We start from the raw sequence: 12,294 nt of genomic DNA, 5'->3' as shown, positions 1-12,294 counted from the left end.
TGAAGAAATAAAATGTAAACACTTCCTGAATAGTAGATCTGATGATCAATCATCGCTTTGATATCCTGTAAGAATCTCTTCTACAAATCAAGTAGCTCTGATACCATGTAGAAACGTTTTCTACAAATCATCTAGCTCTAATACCATGTAGAACTTTTTCTACAAATTATCTAGCTCTGATACCATGTAGAAATTTTGAATAATTTAACACATATTCACAGAGATTATCCTGATCATACAATTATAAGCGGAACATGTATAATACATAATCTCCTCTACGTTGATCATCAATTTACAGAAGCAGAAACATTCACAGGCACACATAGAAGCATCAATCAAACTCATAAACACAGTATGTATCCCGGGGAAAGCATTTCGATAAAAACCCCACACTATCTGTATATTATATTGATTGAATCATGTAACATTACAAAGTACAATGCTTATCACAAGCAATCCAGTACCAGCTCCACCTGTTACACACAATATAGCTCAGATTTGATCTCCAAATCTCCCCCGCTACTTGCTTGCCTCCACAGCTCAATACCTGCTCAAGAACTGATGAGAATGGCTTCCCAAACTCGTATTTCACCTCAAAATAATCACTCACACTTTGTTGGACGTGAGCAAAGGCTACAATACTGGGCAAATACGTGAGCAAACTCATTGGCATACTCAATCCCTTGATTGTGCAAGATCTGGTGCACAACTATAGTCACAACTGATAGCAATCTGATTCTCTACCACCTGTCCCTGTTGAACTGAACATGCACTGATATGCAACTGAGTTAACTGATGTATTCTATAGTTGTATTATGAGTTAATAACTTGTGAATTAATTAATAACTAATTCACCCAACTCATCTCTAATCTATTGATCAGTTAGACTAAATACAACCAGTTTAACAAAGCTAAACTGAACACAACTCCATCAACTGCACCTCCAGTCCACTAAACTCAACTCACTTGAGTTCTAACTGAAGTCCTGCATACAAATATTAGTCATCCCATAAGTAACCACGTATTTCCCTCTGGGATCTGCATGTACCACATCCGTAGCTCATCCTAAAGTGCTCCAAGAGAATAAGATCAAGTTTATAGTCCAAATATTATTATGAGACAATAATATTTGACTTTTCTATTTTTGACAGCCAGTCTAAAAATAGACTTTGATCACTCACACTTTGATCAAAAATAGAAGTCCATCTATTTTTCCCAACTTGACCAATCATCCATAAACAGCAACCTGCAATCCATAGACATGATCCATATGTCTAAAAATAGACTTGCGCCAAAAATAGCCTGCGGGCCCACTTAGTGAAGGCGACTCTTTTCACTAAGCTCCATCATCTTGTTGCACTCTCAACAAGCATTTCTTGTTGCACACTTTTCAACACTCCCTCTCAATAAGAAAGGCTTCCTCTCAAACCCGATCCTGTAACTCTGGAATGTTCTCCATGCAACACATCTGGCCAGTCCACTTGCTCTGTCATCAAAGTCTCTGACTGCTATTGCCTCTGTCGACTGAAACTCTGCATCTCTGTGCTCTTCAGCATCTGACTGCTCTAGCCTCTGTCACTTTTATCTCTGACTGCATCCGTGCTGCTGCTGGTTCTATCTCCCAGCATTGCATCCGCACTGCACCTCCCAACTGACCTCCCTGTTGGGATAAAAACACCCTCTGATGCTGAAGCTCTACCTGCTGCTGACAAGTGCTCCCTCTCTGACATCTGCGCTACTGCAACATCTCCATGCATCTCGCACCATTGCACACCTCTCTGTGCCACCTAACACTGTGCAAAACACTTGTGCCTCTCGCATTGCTACAGCCTGCTAGCTATGCGCTGTCTTGGGATTCCCTGCACTGTCGCTCTCTCTGCCGCTCCATCCGCATCTGTCTCTACCCAATTAGTCAGTTCCTGCTACTATACATCTGGGGCTCCCGTAGCAAGGTCTCATCCAAGAGGTTGGGTACCTCAAGGATCCTGCCCCTCCTCCTTAGGACAATCAATCCACATCACCCCACCTCCTACCTGGAGGTATGGCTGCATGCGATCCCTCAGCCCACCTGGCTTGAAGTTTCCCCCTACTGGAGGTCTCTGGATGAGTAGATGTCTCTACTCGATCTCCTCTCAGCTTCCCCTGTTGTGGCTCCTCCACAATCTCCTGAAGCTGCTGCACCAATCGTGGCTCCTCCACAATCGTCTGAGACTTCTTCTGGATTTGCATGTTGATAGGTAATATACGCTCCCTCTCAACCACCAAGTCTCCATCAGTTGCCTCGCTGCTCAAGGCTTTGCATGCATCTTGAACCTCAAGAGCATACAGGTTCCTGACCCGTGAACCAATTTCATGACAACGAAAGCATCTCACTTTCGACTTGTCAACCTTCTTCCCATCACTGGAAGAACTGGATTCGAAAATAGAAACCTTCTCCTTCCCCTTCCTCACTTTACTCGCTAAGGCACAGTTCTCCTCATCCTTCATGGATGAAGAACCGTCTCTGGTGCTCCATCTAATCTCCTCCTGCACAAGATCCGACCAAAGTCTCTCCCATCCTGGCAGTTTCTCCCTTCCATTCACCGAGTCCTGGTAGCTATGCCAACTCTTAGGAAGGTCAAGGAGTGCTAGACTCACCATCCTCATCCGACAGTCACCCCCACACTTCCCAGCGCATCCCGACATTGGGTAAACTTCCTGAGATACTGGGGCATACTGTCTCCATTCTCACACTGAATGTTTCTGAGTTTTATCTCTTGCTTTGGAATTAAATTCGAATTCCACCAGCACAAAACTCAACTGCTTCCGATCTAGAATTCGTGAGAACAAAGTATTTCTTGTACAGAGATTGACTGTCTGGGCATTCACCGGATATCTCACCTTCCAAAAGAAGGATGAATCCAGAGGCTACCTGGCCCGATTACAGACTCTGCCTGAAGAAATAAAATGTAAACACTTCCTGAATAGTAGATCTGATGATCAATCCTCGCTTTGATATCCTGTAAAAATCTCTTCTACAAATCAAGTAGCTCTGATACCATGTAGAAACGTTTTCTACAAATCATCTAGCTCTGATACCATGTAGAACTTTTTCTACAAATTATCTAGCTCTGATACCATGTAGAAATTTTGAATAATTTAACACATATTCACAGAGATTATCCTGATCATACAATTATAAGCGGAACATGTATAATACATAATCTCCTCTACGTTGATCATCAATTTACAGAAGCAGAAACATTCACAGGCACACATAGAAGCATCAATCAAACTCATAAACACAGTATGTATCCCGGGGAAAGCATTTCGATAAAAACCCCACACTATCTGTATATTATATTGATTGAATCATGTAACATTACAAAGTACAATGCTTATCACAAGCAATCCAGTACCAGCTCCACCTGTTACACACAATATAGCTCAGATTTGATCTCCAAATCTCCCCCGCTACTTGCTTGCCTCCACAGCTCAATACCTGCTCAAGAACTGATGAGAATGGCTTCCCAAACTCGTATTTCAACTCAAAATAATCACTCACACTTTGTTGGACGTGAGCAAAGGCCACAATACTGGGCAAATACGTGAGCAAACTCATTGGCATACTCAATCCCTTGATTGTGCAAGATCTGGTGCACAACTATAGTCACAACTGATAGCAATCTGATTCTCTACCACCTGTCCCTGTTGAACTGAACATGCACTGACATGCAACTGAGTTAACTGATGTATTCTATAGTTGTATTATGAGTTAATAACTTGTGAATTAATTAATAACTAATTCACCCAACTCATCTCTAATCTATTGATCAGTTAGACTAAATACAACCAGTTTAACAAAGCTAAACTGAACACAACTCCATCAACTGCACCTCCAGTCCACTAAACTCAACTCACTTGAGTTCTAACTGAAGTCCTGCATACAAATATTAGTCATCCCATAGGTAACCACGTATTTCCCTCTGGGATCTGCATGTACCACATCCGTAGCTCATCCTAAAGTGTTCCAAGAGAATAAGATCAAGTTTATAGTCCAAATATTATTATGAGACAATAATATTTGACTTTTCTATTTTTGACAGCCAGTCTAAAAATAGACTTTGATCACTCACACTTTGATAAAAAATAGAAGTCCATCTATTTTTCCCAACTTGACCAATCATCCATAAACAGCGACCTGCAATCCATAGACATGATCCATATGTCTAAAAATAGACATAGTCTAAAAATAGACTTGCGCCAAAAATAGCCTGCGGGCCCACTTAGTGAAGGCGACTCTTTTCACTAAGCTCCATCATCTTGTTGCACTCTCAACAAGCATTTCTTGTTGCACACTTTTCAACAGATTATTTTCATAAAAAGAATTATGGTAAGGATTATGTTTGTCCAAGAGGCAAGTGAATATGAGTAGATTATTTTCATAAAAAGAATTATGAATATGAGTAGATTATTTTCATAAAAAGAATTATTGTAAGGTGTTGCCTTAAAATGGTTTGCAAAGGTGCTAGGGTCTCTTTTTGCTAGATGGACCTGATTCTTTTACTCAATTGTATTTAATAGGAATTTCAGGTTCAGAAATCAACAAATAATAAGAATCGAACTAAAAAGCTTTGTCTTAGCCAAAATCTTAACAAACACCCGTCAGCCAACCAAACATCAATACTTAACTAACAAACAAATTAATAACACTCCAAGAATACTACAACTTCTCTTTAAAAATAAAAATGGAACCTGGAAATCAAAGGAGAGCTACAGTCAAATTGCTTTTGGTTGAGTTGATATGCCTGATATGGTCACTTGATATATTGTACTCACACCTAATGGTGCTTCAATCTACGCCATGGCAAAAGGGTTTCCATCAAGAAACCAAACAACTTGGTGAACTAGGCAAAGTGATTATAGAAATACTAGATTACAGGTTAACTATCCATTATAACAATCTATTTTCCGACAAACCTTCTAGGTCTGACTGGAGTTCTTTTATTTTACCCTTTCAATGTCTCTGACTATAATGTTATTCTTTGTGAAGATATCTACGGTTTCTGTCCTCAACGTTGCAACTTCATCTTCAACATTGATAATCTAATTCACAAAGCGATTATAAAATTCATTTATTATTGGATCTGACAAAATCTACTATACAAAGATCAATACATGAATTTAATTTGTTACCAATAGTCTCCACAAGAACACAGGCCATCCTTGAAATGGTGGAATCGATGGTTATCTCTTAGAAATATTTCTCGCTTAACAGCCTTGGAAATGAACTTAATAGCAGAATGACAGTCACCACAGACTCTAAGGTTTTTCATGATCCTGAGAGGCGTCCCATCACTTGTGTTGATAAGACCAAAAGCGAGTGCCAGCCTCTCACTGTGGTCAAATAGAGCATCCTCCTTTTCTTTGTCTGCCACATTATGAAGTGCAAAGTTGATATCAGGTGCATACCCAATGTCCATCATCTGCCGAGCCAAGCTATCCAGCTTTGCATAGATCATTTCTATTTGTGGGTGTGATCCACCTCCTACACGGAAGAAATGCACCTTGCTGTGGACTTGAATCCAGCTGTATCCCGGAATCTTTTTCAAACCCTTATCTTTCATCATATTCCTGACTTTTGCTACATCATTCCACATACCAGCAGTGGCATATATGTTTGATAGTAGCACATAATTTCCAGGATTCTGGGGTTCTAACTCTAAAAGATGTTGTGCTGCTTGTTCTCCTATCTCTACACTCTGATGAATTCTACAGGCACCGAGCAAGGCCCCCCAAACACATGCATCGGGCTCTAAGGTCATCTTCTTAACAAAGCTCTGTGCTTCATCCAAATGCCCAGCCCGGCCAAGAAGGTCAACCATGCATGCACAGTGCTCAACACTAGGCATAATTTGATAGCAATCCATCATCTGCTCGAAGTATTGCCAACCTTCATTCACCAGCCCTGCACGGCTGCATGCAGACAAAATTCCAATAAAGGTAATACTGTCAGGTTTCAAGCCTGCTTGGTGCATTTTGGAAAAGAGCAAGATGGCATCCTGGCCACGCCCATGTAAACCATAACCTCCAATCATTGTATTCCATGAAATCGCATCTCTCTCAGATAATTTGTCAAATACTTGCCGTGCTGTCAATATACTTCCACATTTGGCATACATGTCAATTACGGAATTCACTGCGAGAACATTGGCATCAAGCCCAGTTCTGATCATATAATTGTGGATCTCTTTCCCCTGTCGTAGAGCCGTTAAGCATACACAAGCAGGGATAATGCTAGAGATAGTATATGAATCTGGTTTCACACCTGCCAATTGCATTTCCCTAAAGAGTTTCAAGGCTTCCTCGCTTTGCCCATTCTGCACATAACCCGCAACCATTGAATTCCACGAAACTAGATCTCTCTGGAACATTTCGTCAAATACTTGGCGTGCATCCCCTACACTTCCACATTTTGCATACATATCTACAAGGGCACTATCCACAAACACATTCAACTCAAACCCAGTTCCAATTATGTATCCGTGAATCTCTTTCCCCTGTTTGAGAACAGCTAAGTTTGCGCACATGGCAATGACAATCCCGAAGGTAAAGGAATCGGGCTTTACGCCCGCAAGCTGCATTTCGCGGAACAGTTTCATTACCTCTCTACGGCGATTACTCCGTGCATACCCTGCAAGCATTGCATTCCATGTCGCCTCAGTTCTCTGAGGCATTTGGTCAAACACTCGGTGTGCAAACTCCATACTCCTGCATTTTGTATACAAGGCCACAAGAGCACTCCCCACAAAGAATTCAGACTCAAATCCATTCCTAATCGCAGATCCATGGAGTTCCTTGCCCTTTTGCAGAGCTGTTAAGCCAGTGCATGCCTTGAGAAGGCTGGGATAGAGAAAACTATCCGCCTTCAGCCCACTCCTCTGCATTTCATGAAAGAGCTTGAGCGCTTCATTACAATTACCGGACCTTGCATAAGCTGCAATCATGGCACTCCATGATACCAAATTGCGGTCAGCCATTTTATCAAAAATTGGGCGCGCATCTTCTAGACTGCCACACTTGGTATACATTATGAAAAGATTGGTATCAACGTTAATATTCCCCACAACCCCATTCCGAACGATGTGGGCATGGACTTGCTTGCCTTCGAGTAGAGCTTTCATGGTCGAACATGTCTGCAATAAAGCGACATAGCTGTTCAAGTCAATCCATATCCCATGTAGATTCTCATTATGTAAAATGTGCGTTAGATCCTTGGTCATGCTACACTCTCTGCAGTGTTTATCCAAAGCACGATTTTGGGATTCTCCTTCGTGGGTTTCGGTAGTGGTGAAAGTATTGGAGGTCAAGGTGCCCGGGCGCATGATGCTAGTGTTATTCTTGTTCTTACTGGTCAAACTGCATCTCCACCTGAGTTGGGTTCTCAAGAAACGGGATTTGCTTGCATTGGTAACGTGCTGGAGTTCAAAGCAGATAGGTGGTACTGGCATCGAACATCGCCATAAGAATTAACCTTCCAATAGAACCAAACTGAAACTGTATCCAGCCTGAAAGATAGTATTTTATCAAATCCGTGCAACGTGTTTTACGATTTGAGAGTGATGACCCGCTGAGAATAGGCCAGACGTTACTGCAATGGTTTTTTAACTAAAAATGGAAAAGTTTATCTCATCACTAAACCACTCTATTTGGAATTTCTTTTTGGTGGTGGTTAATAAGGGAGCAGAGTTTCATTCTCACCCGGATCTTAGACTTTTAATAAGGCTGATAGGCCCTCCTATGCATCAACAATCGTCAACACTTTTACCGTGCTCCGTTGGATCAAGTGAGACACTTTCAACCGTTGATTTGAAGTGTCATCTAGCAAGTATGCACTGCACTTTGACTGCTTTTTCCAAATATAAGTTGAGTTCCCTTCTTTTCTGCTGTGCATTGAACCTGGCCCTGTTATGCTTTAATTCTGCGTGCACTGAGGACGATCCTCCGAAAATGCCGATAATTCCCACCTAAGACCATAACAACCGCAAGCTGCAAATCAAAGGGCCTGCGATAAAATATTCGAAACTATTAAATTCTTAGATTGCCTTCCTTCCTCTACTCTGCTTCTGTTCGAGACATTCCTCACCAGAACCATGGCGGAGCCGAAGCAGCTAGCTGATTGTAACGGTGTCAAGGTAAAGGCAGTCCCCTCACATGCGTTTGGGTTCTCTTATTTTAAGCTCAAGTTCAGTGTGAGATTACTGACCAGCCAATTTGTTAACACTTACTCTGCTAAATGAGAGTGAAGTTTTCTTTAAATTTGTTCATTCTTTACTTTGCCTTGTATTTCAAGATTGTGCCCCAAATTTGACGTGAAATTTATTGTTTATCAAGGATGAATGTTTACAGACAGCCTGCACAGGCTCCAACAAGTGGAATTTCAGTCCAAGTGATGCCGTCATGGGATGTAACCATAACATGTTAGGAATTCGAGGTGTTCTGGACTATGTGATGTCGCATTTGAATCTTGACGGTCATTTTGGTATAAATTCTGCTTCTATGTTTTGAGCGATCGGAGTCATTTCCCCTGTTTATTGCTGCATTTTGAGTTTTGCAAGGCATTCTGGTTTCCTCTAAAAATAAGGTTTCATTAAATTTACGCTTTCTGGTAGTGATTTTTGAGATGTTGGGGGTAAGGGTTTGGTAGATTAAGACATGTAGACAAATGTGCTTTGTTTGATCTTTTCTGATCTATTTGCAATTTTTTCAAAAGTTTTCAAACACATTGAGCTTCCTTTCGTTGTGTAGAAATATTATCCTTCATATCTTTATATTGTCTTCTAGGTTTTAAGTTAGTTTTTAGAAAAGGCGTATATATTTTGATTATAATTCGTTTCATTAAATTTACGCTTTCTGGTAGTGATTTTTGAGATGTTGGGGGTAAGGGTTCGGTAGATTAAGACATGCAGACAAATGTGCTTTGTTTGATCTTTTCTGATCTATTCACAATTTTTTCAAAGGTTTTCAAACACATTGAGCTTCCTTTCGTTGTGTAGAAATATTATCCTTCAGATCTCTATATTGTCTTCTAGGTTTTAAGTTAGTATTTAGAAAAGGCGTATATATTTTGATTATAATTCGTTTCATTAAATTTACGCTTTCTGGTAGTGATTTTTGAGATGTTGGGGGTAAGGGTTTGGTAGATTAAAACATGCAGACAAATGTGCTTTGTTTGATCTTTTCTGATCTATTCGCAATTTTTTCAAAGGTTTTCAAACACATTGAGCTTCCTTTCATTGTGTAGAAATATTATCCTTTAGATCTCTATATTGTCTTCTAGATTTTAAGTTAGTTTATAGAAAAGGCGTATATATTTTGATTATAATTCGTTTCATTAAATTTACGCTTTCTGGTAGTGATTTTTGAGATGTTGGGGGTAAGGGTTTGGTAGATTAAGACATGCAGACAAATGTGCTTTGTTTGATCTTTTCTGATCTATTCGCAATTTTTTCAAAGGTTTTCAAACACATTGAGCTTCCTTTCGTTGTGTAGAAATATTATCCTTCAGATCTCTATATTGTCTTCTAGGTTTTAAGTTAGTTTTTAGAAAAGGCGTATATATTTTGATTATAATTCGCCCATAGGCGTATATATTTCAACCTGGGGATGGATCAAGGCTTGGGGAATTATATATATATATATATTTTAATCAACGAACCGGATTGAATGTCCTGGGAATATCCTACGAATATTCTTGGAAATATCTTACGAATATCCTTCGTCTGAGTGTGCAATGGACGGATGCGATTTCACATAGGGTAGTCGGAAGGGTTACTCTTTTGCGTTACAATCTGTAGAAATTAATTTTTAATTAATTAAAACCCTGAGTTGAAGCGTTTCCATTCTCCCCCTAATCGTTCCGATTATGTTTCAATAGCAAGTCCCAAGTTACAATGAATTTACCTGACTGTCTGTTCCAATTCATTCATCCATCCGTCGTTTGAGAAATGAGTGCAAATACGAAACCATTATTCTCATTGTTTCGTGGTAATAGCAGTAGTCGGGAAGACCTCTCTGGGTTAACCTTTTGGCTCAACTTACCCTCTAATAGCTCATGCTACAAAAGAAAACCCTTTATTGATAAATCTGGAATCACAACTAAAATTTCCGATTACTATCATCGAGTTGATGTTCAAACTGTGGAAATTTCATTACGGTAAGTGGTTTACTGCATGTGTTTTGTTTCAGCTTGCGTTTTTAGTCTCAAAGACTAGGGTTTAATGTTTTTTTTGGTTCATGGCGTCTCCTTTTGTTCTAAGAACGACCTTCAGCAAAAGTGTTGTCTGCGCCCTGAGGAGGATCATCGCTTGGGTTTCTCCTCGGAGAGAAAAATTTAGAAGAGTAGTGTTTTATATCTATATACATGTGTTTGGGGTAATAAAGAACTTATAATCTACGTTTATGTAGTTAGAAGAACTAGGGTTTCTAAATTGTAATACGAATCGTTGATGGAATTAAACTTTGACAAATTGTTTGCCGTGGTTGATATGAACGGATGTAAGATAAAGCCGATAATCTCCTCACTCGCTGTTGTCTCAGGTTGGATATCAATTCTTCTCATTTATCACACTCATCTTACCCTGGAATAAAATGTACGACTTAAACAATGGTCCTTGGAGGACAACTTTTTAGTTTGAGATTATATTTGACACAATTTTTTAATCTCGTGGCAATTATAATTATCAAAAATTATAATTGCCATGACATTGCCTTTGTTTCTTTCATTTTAATAAATGTTTACATGCTTATCATGACAATTAATGATTTCTATGTGAAAATGCTAGAGTATGATGTACAATGCATGAGTATCCATTCTACAATCAGTATACATTATTTTTTTTGAATTAAGAGTGTCTTTAAAAAAAAAGGTGGAAAAGAGATCGCTTGTTTCCTTTAAATCACACTCTCTTTAAATAAAATAGAGCTATAATTCATTGGGGATAGGCATAACTGTTTAAAATGCCGAGGATAATGTATATATTCTACAATCATATACATAAATTTCTTTTGAATTAAGAGTGTCTTAAAAATTATACAATGTTCATTGGTTGTTTCGTTTCAATTGCCCCACATTTAAAAATAAACTTGCAATTCAATGCGATTGGAATGAGTCCACTCAGACACTTGTAACTCTACGCCAAGTGAGGTATGACAAGCCACATATGGTATAAGCGGAGAGTATGACAAGCCACATATGGTATAAGCGGAAGAGGGCATACATTAAGCCATTCTATTACATTGGGGTTAATTTCTCTGCATTCGAATGTCTGAACCATCACCCTTTGGCTACGTGTGAAGGAATAGTACATCTTGAGAATCCATCGCCTTGTCTACGTTACGGTGGTTAGGTAGTGATGAGTGGTTAAGTAGTGATGAGCATGTTGCAGTATAGGTGTTATTTGGCTTTTTGAGGGAAACAAACTTACCATTGTTTTCTTTTCTTTGGGTTGTGTGGCCGCTCTTGGTGCCATAATAAGGTAACAACTCTTTTCATTCTGTTCTGGGTGAAACTTTCTTTTTCATTTCTTGGTTGGAGGGTGTGTTGTTTGAAGAACTAGCTGGTGTAGCGGTCTTTGATCTAGGTGAATACGTTTTTTGGCACTCTAGCTGGTGGTTTACATTACGAATTTGAATACGTGCACGGTGGTTATCATTGACTCTTTTGGTTGGCTTTTGAGCTTTGAACTTACCGGGATGTACACTAATATGAAGGTGAGGACTTTGAGCAAAAGATAATGCAATATTTCATCAAATTGATCAAGAAAAAGCACGGAAAGGATATTAGTAAGGATAGCATAAATGAAATAAGACATTCAATGTGTTCCTTGTAATATAGATATAAACAAAACATCTAAAGAAAAGTAATTGCACAATGATCCAGTCCAAGAAAACAAGGTTTTCCACAAACCAATTAACTCTTCTAGAAAAATTCAACAATTCCAATTTAATAATCCTATCGGCCTCTCTTTGTACCTTTTGGGACAATTGCTAGTTATTATTTGGAAGGAGTTGAAAGGTAGATTTTGACTCCCTCCAAATGGTTCTAGATTTTAAATGGTTACTTTGTATCTTTGCATTTGAGGAAGACGTGTTTTTAGTCCATGAGAAACGTGTTCATGAATGTTGTTTTGCAATTTGTTAATTTAATGTTTTTTATTTTTGATGATAAATTCTTTTTTATCAAAATATTATAATACTAAGAATATATCTAATAGTTTGTAGCTCTTAGCCAAAGCAAGTAGTGTTTATCAATGT

The 12,294-nt window shown here is 39.1% G+C and overlaps 1 long non-coding RNA gene and 1 pseudogene across 1 annotated transcript; one reads left to right on the top strand and one right to left on the bottom strand.

Moving 5' to 3' along the window:
* Window positions 1–4,980: 4,980 nt before the first annotated feature.
* LOC149223802 (pentatricopeptide repeat-containing protein At3g12770 pseudogene) lies at window positions 4,981–7,654 on the bottom strand (annotated as a pseudogene).
* Window positions 7,655–7,932: 278 nt separating this feature from the next.
* LOC149223801 (uncharacterized) lies at window positions 7,933–8,547 on the top strand. The gene is made up of 2 exons (XR_016249687.1): window positions 7,933–8,174; window positions 8,374–8,547. It is a non-coding gene; the product is annotated as an uncharacterized LOC149223801 (long non-coding RNA).
* Window positions 8,548–12,294: the final 3,747 nt, after the last annotated feature.

Source organism: Pinus tabuliformis, chromosome Q, assembly GCF_031772625.1.
Source record: "Pinus tabuliformis cultivar Carrire ecotype Pingquan chromosome Q, CPIR1, whole genome shotgun sequence".
NCBI classification, from domain to species: domain Eukaryota; kingdom Viridiplantae; phylum Streptophyta; class Pinopsida; order Pinales; family Pinaceae; genus Pinus; species Pinus tabuliformis.
The sequence above is the reverse complement of the archived record's forward strand: the minus strand, read 5'-3'. Positions and strand labels throughout refer to the sequence as shown.